Genomic DNA, 6,350 nt, shown 5'->3' on the forward strand with positions numbered 1-6,350 from the left:
GTGCGCTCTTAGCGTCTCAACAACCATATGAGTGGCGATCGGATGCTCCCGTGCAGTGACAATCGTTGCAACTGTCGAATCGTTGCATCCTGGGAAGCCAAGACATGTCCGAAGTGCTTGGGCTTGTATGCTCTTTAGTGCAAGGATATTAGTCTTGCCTGTGTTGGACAAGACGGGAAGACAGTATCGAAGAAATAAAAAAAAAGTGCCGTGTATATCTGTAACATGGAGCGCACGGATGGACCCCACAGTTTTCCAGCTATGAATTTAAACATAATCTCAATAGAAATTAGCTTTTTCTTCTTGTAGGAGACATGGGGACTGCAGGTGAGGTCACAATCCACAATAACGTATAATAATAAGTGTTTTCTTATACGCAGTTTGCTAACCCTCGATACACACCGGTAGAAATGCATCGGTTTTCGAGTAATTAAATGCTACTAGTGCCCATTTTTCTGTAGATATTGTCAGCCCTTGTCGGCGAAGGTATGCCGCTGTCAGGGTTGCCGTTTTCTATATTCTGGCTCGCACTTGTGGAGGTGTCACGCCGGACGGCCAGATGCAAATATCGTCAGCGTAGAGCGAGACATTAGCCATCTGTGGTAGCCTTTCGGTGAGCTCCACGAGAACGAGATGGAAAATAGTCGGGCTCAACACTGCGCCTTGTGGGACACCACGACTGGAAATATATTGTCACGTGGTAGTAACGGCGAAGAAAGAAGCAGTACGGTGGAATACAAAACTACCTTTTATTGGGCGAACCTGTGCCCACAAAACAGGCTACACTTATAGCACAACGAAAGCGGCGAACACAGTCGGCGATCGTCGAAAATCTGATCAGCGGGTCAAGCGCGTCGGCTTTTATAGATCAGTCGTCGAATGTTCCAGATTAACTGATGGGACCCGCGTGTTTTCCACAAAGTTCTACACCATTCGTGTCACGCGATGAAATCTGATAACACAAGGTTCGGCGACAACAGACACGCGGATAGAAGCGTCGATAACTTTCCAGAAACGTCGGATACATGCAGACGCGTCCCTCGCTGTGCGATTACAGTTGTTAAGCGGCGAAACGTGGTTGCCCGATAAAGATAAGTACACGTGTCAATATCTATTTGTCGGGCCGTCTTCTATAAGAACAAATGCCGATCACTTTGAAAGGTAGCTCCTAATCCATCTAAAGACGTCGTCTCCAAGTCCTGCAGCCTCAAGAGCTTGGAGAATAGCTTCGTGGGTTACGTTGTCGTAGGCATATTTTACGTCTAAGAAGAGTGCCACAGAGAGAAGCTTTATAGCTTTTTGTTGCTTTAAGGAGGTCACAAGATCAATGACGTTGTAAATTGAAGACCGTCCACATCGAAAACCAGCCATAGCATCAGGGTAGATGTTATAGTATTCAAGGTACCATTCCATACGTTTTCAGCAACATCCTCTCCATGACCTTATGCAACTCGCAAGTGCACTCGGTTGGTGTGATGTAAGATCCAGCGGAGGCTTTACAGGCACCAGTCGGCTACACTTCCAATCGTCGGGTACTATGCCGTTATGTCAAGATTTTTTGAAGATATCGAGAAGACAGCATTGCGCTGCTGAACCTAGGTGCCTTAAGGCAGCGTAGGTCACCCCATCGCGACCGGGTGATGACGACCGCCTGCACGTAGCCAAAGCTGCTTGTATTTCTTTCATAGTGAAAGGCGCTTCCATTCTTTGATCACTCGCGACAGGGACGTCATGTAGCGAGAGGTCAATCAGTAGAACGACGTCGCCAGTAACCTTCGCACAAAAATCACCGGCGACTTCAAGCTCTGGTCTACTTTGATGTAGAACGAGCGCTGTGGAGGGACGACTTTGTTGTGGAAGTGATCGAAGACCCTGACAAGTTTTTCACACGGGGGATAACGGCTTGCGAGGCTCCAGCGAATCGCAGAAGCCCTTCCATCGTTGGTCCTGAAGTTTCTCCATCTGACACTGAACATTCTTCTGAATGCGTCACGCTTCCCTCAAGTCATAAATGGACTTAGTACCCCTATATAGTCTCGTTGCCCGCCGGCGGATCGCACGAAGCCTCTCCAGTTCTTAGTCGAAATCTGTGCGTCTTGTAGATGTATACGTCCGCATAGAAGCCTACAGCGCTTGTATGATCGTATCTTCAAGGGGCTGGGGATGTTCATGTCTGCACTTAGGACAATTGTCCTGGATCGAAAGGCGGTACGCTTGCCAGTCAATCTGTCTTGAGAGCACAGGGGAAAGGGACCTGCCAGCTAGTCATGCAAGTCATGTCATAGTCATGTAAGTAGGCATATGGTCGCTGCCGTGAGTTTCAATGTCTGTGAACCATTGAACTTCGGAACTTAAACTATGTGACACTAATGTCACATCCAAACAGCTGTCGTAAGTCACTCCTAGGAGATAAGTAGGGCTGTGATCGTTCAAAACTCTCAGCCCGTGCTCGGCAGCGAGTTCAACTAGACCCGTGCCTCGCTGATTTGTCCTGAAGCTTCCCCGGAGTGGGTGATGGGCGTTAAAATCACCCATGATTATCCAAGGACCTGGAGTTTTCGTGAGTACGTCGCTTAGTCTCTGTCGATCAAGTCGCCGTGATGGTGATAAGCAGGCGCCAAGGTTGGCTGCTGAAATAACGCGGGCGGAGCACGCACCTATACCGACAGAGACAATTCGCAGCTGTCGTCTCGAAAAGTAACAAAAGCAAAACTAGCCACACTCCTAAAGAAAAAAAGGAAGAAAAAAGAACAGGAAGTTGTGGTATAGCCTGTATAGCAGCTAGAGAGGGAAGGGGGGGGGGGAGGACAATAGGCCAAAACGAGCGCGGCTGCTCGTGTCGCATTTCCTGAATCGTGTTTTCCCGGAGAATGAGTCCCGCCCCTGCGCAGGACTTGTGGTGCTTTGCCATCAAGGCCACCCCCGTGCAAGGCCCTGCGGCGGCGCGCTCGCATGCAAAAACACCGGCGCGCCTGAAACGCGCGCTTGCGTGCACGCAACCACGCTTCGCCCAATGGCGGCGATTTTGTTTTGCATTAAAGACGGGGGGCAAAGTGCTTAGTACATCGGCAATCAGTGGACCGAAACTGGAACGCGAAATGCCCTTTATTTGCCTTGTGTCTTCTACAAATATTATTCATTGGCGCACACGGACAGAAGAAAACAGAGTCCGGAAACATTAACTTCGCCCACTCATTTCTCTTTCGCTAATAGCGTTTGCTTTTCTGTGGGCTATTGGAGACGGCTGGAGATATGTACTCGTGTGCCGCTCTTACGTTGTACGGTGTAGACTGCTGAAACACGTGTATTATAGCTACAATTTAAAAGAAATGCAGGAGATCCAACGAGTTGGAATCTATATATACAGTGAAGCTTTGTGCGAGTGCATAAAGAGTCAAAACACGAGTCTAAAAAGTCTAAACACAAACACACACACACACACACACACACACAAAAAAAAAAAAAAAAAATTATGCCGAGCCTTCTGTTAAACGGAGTTGCTGACTACTAGCGAGTACTACCGACGCCTTGAACGCATGATGGTTTCAGAATCAGCATGCGCATACGCATGTAGCGCACTTCGGATCCATTCTATCCGCAAGAAGCTTTTACTTCCTCGTTACCATGCAGCCGCGGATTCACGAAGGCGAGCTTTCTGGTTATGTTTTTTTTCTCCCACACAGGGCCGGCGCCGCCGCTGCCGGGGTTGAATGGATGGATGGATGGATGAATTCCCATGACCAAATTTTCTGACCCCTATTAGGAACTTTGTTTATATACGTCTCCGTTTTTATTGTCGGTTCCCTACCTTTTTTCCAACAATCTTCCAATCGCCTCTTACTAATCTCTATTGCGGACTTGTTTACTTTCCCCCTGCTCTCGCTGAACTCAAAGGCTTCAAGGAGGCCAGTGGTGCCTAAATCGACCCCTGGGCAGGCGTCTTCACATTCTAATAAAACATGCTCCATCATTTCCCTAGCTTTACCGCAGCGAGCACATGCTTCTTCTACCTTACTATATCTCGCTTTATAGGTGCGTGTTCTAAGGCATCCTGATCTCGCTTCGAAAAGTAATGAGCTTCCCTTTGAGTTATCGTAAATGGTTTCTTTCCTGATTTCGTTTTTTCCTCTTAAGTAGTTACTCATGGCAGGTTTCTTTTCCATTGCCGCCACCCATGAGATTAATTCAGCTTCTCTGACTTTCCGCTTGACCTTTGTTGTTGTGTTGTCCACCCTACAGGCCGCTACTTGCTGGTAAGCTTCCTAGTTCTTTTCCTCCACTGTGAATCAATGTTTTTCCTGTACAGATACCTGAACACTCTCCCAGCCCATTTACTTTCTTCTATATTCCTCGGTCGCATTCATAATAAATTTTACTGTGAGCTTCCCTCACTTCAAAACTGCACAGCTTCATTTGTAGTCTTCCCGTGAGCGGCCAATGCGAGGCGTCGCATTTACCTTTTGTTGCCACCGAGTCCTGCTTGTACCCCTGATTTCAAGCAAACAAGCTCATTTCCAAATGTAAGTCCTGGAACCATACCGCAGAGCACCTCCTGCCTATTGTATCCCCATAGCGCTCTGTGTTTCATTATGGCTGCATTCCTCTTCCACTTTACTGCTATTGTTTTTTCCCCGTTGTTTCCATATACCTACTGCCTTCGTTTATCCTTATACCAAGGTGTTTATATTCTTATGGATGCATGGATGGATGGATGATTGAGGCTCAACCCTTTGAAACGGGTGGCGGCGGCGCGCGCCACCTAGCCTTGAATGGTACTATATGCGCGCATACCTATGTATTTACTCCTTTACTTTTGCGTTGATATTATCCACCAATCAGATAGCCTCCGTTTAGTTATTTCTACCTGCTCAAAGTCTATTTTACTTTCACTGTCTTTAAAACCCAAAGGTTTGAATAGTTCCCCGTTACATTCAACTGCAGGATGAAGTTGTTTGCAAGCAAGTATCAGGTGTTCAGCTGTTTCCTCCTCCTCTCCATACGCCCCGCACAACAAATCTATCTCCTGGTATCTGGCTCGGTACGTTTTTGTCCGCAGTACACCTGTCCTGGCTTCAAACAACAATGAGCTTCCCTTAGAGTTATCGTAAATATTTTCTTTGGTTATTTCTTGCTTAAACATCCTGTATGTCTCTAATGCCGATTTGGTTTACATCTCTGTTTTCCACATACCCCTCTCTGTCTCCTTAACCTTTTTCTTGACGGATCATTCCTTACCTGTCCCCCCACTGCTGCCCAAATATTTGCTTGTCAATTTTCTAGTTCACTTCCTCCACCTTGTGTCAACATTCCTCGTGTATAAGTAACTGAAAACCTTCCTAGCCCACCGCATTTCCCCCATTTTTCTCGATCGCTCTTCAAATGCTACCTTGCTACTAGCCTCTCTACCCTCGAAAGAAGACCATCCCAAGTCCCCCTGCACCCCAAGGTTTGGTGTCCTGCCATGTACTCCCAGAGCGAGCCTACCCACACCACGTTGCCTAGTTTCCAACTGTTGCCGGGTGTCTGCTCTCATACATAGAACTGCCTTGGCAAAAGTCAGGCCTGGAACCATTACCCCCTTCCATATCCGTCGTACTACCTCGTACCTATTGTAGTTCCACAGTGGCCTACTCTTCATAATCTCTCCACTTCTGTTACCTTTAGTCATTAGATATTTTTCGTACTCTGTCAGATACTCAATGCTATTATTTATCCACACCCCAAGGTATATGTATTTATCGACTATCTCCAGCGTGGCCTCCTGTACCTTATGCTCACCGCAAATGTTATCATTAAAAATCATGGCTGCTGATTTTTCTTTGCTAAACTTCAAGCCTAATCTGTCTCCTTCTGTACCACATATGTCCATCAATCTCTGCAGATCTTCTGCATTGTCAGCCATTAATACAATATCATCCGCGTACATCAGTCCATGGTAATGACTGTTCAATCAATTTTCATTGTTTGAAAAATGATAGGTTGAAGCCGAGTCCGCTTTGCTGTATTTTGGCCTCTAAACCTTGTAGGTACAGCATAAACATCAGAGGTGACAATGAGCACCCCTGCCTAAGCCCCCGCCGAATCATTACAGCCTCCGAAACCTGCTTTTCCCATTGTATAATCACCCGGTTACATTTATAGATATCTTTTAAGAAACTGGTTACTCCATCTTGCACTCCTAAAGTTTCCAGAATGCCCCACAAGCCCTCTTGAAGTACACTGTCATGGGATTCCTTGATATCCAAAAAATCCAGCCATAGGGGTCTGTGTTCCTTTTCAGCTATGGATGGATGGATGGATGTTATGAGCGTCCCCTTTGGAACGGGGAGGTGGGTTGCGCCACCAAGCTC

The 6,350-nt window shown here is 46.9% G+C and overlaps 1 pseudogene; it reads right to left on the reverse strand.

Moving 5' to 3' along the window:
- Positions 1 to 4,834: 4,834 nt before the first annotated feature.
- On the reverse strand, positions 4,835 to 5,845 carry LOC139056111 (uncharacterized; annotated as a pseudogene).
- Positions 5,846 to 6,350: the final 505 nt, after the last annotated feature.

The sequence above is a fragment of the Dermacentor albipictus genome, chromosome 1 (assembly GCF_038994185.2).
Source record: "Dermacentor albipictus isolate Rhodes 1998 colony chromosome 1, USDA_Dalb.pri_finalv2, whole genome shotgun sequence".
Taxonomy (NCBI): domain Eukaryota; kingdom Metazoa; phylum Arthropoda; class Arachnida; order Ixodida; family Ixodidae; genus Dermacentor; species Dermacentor albipictus.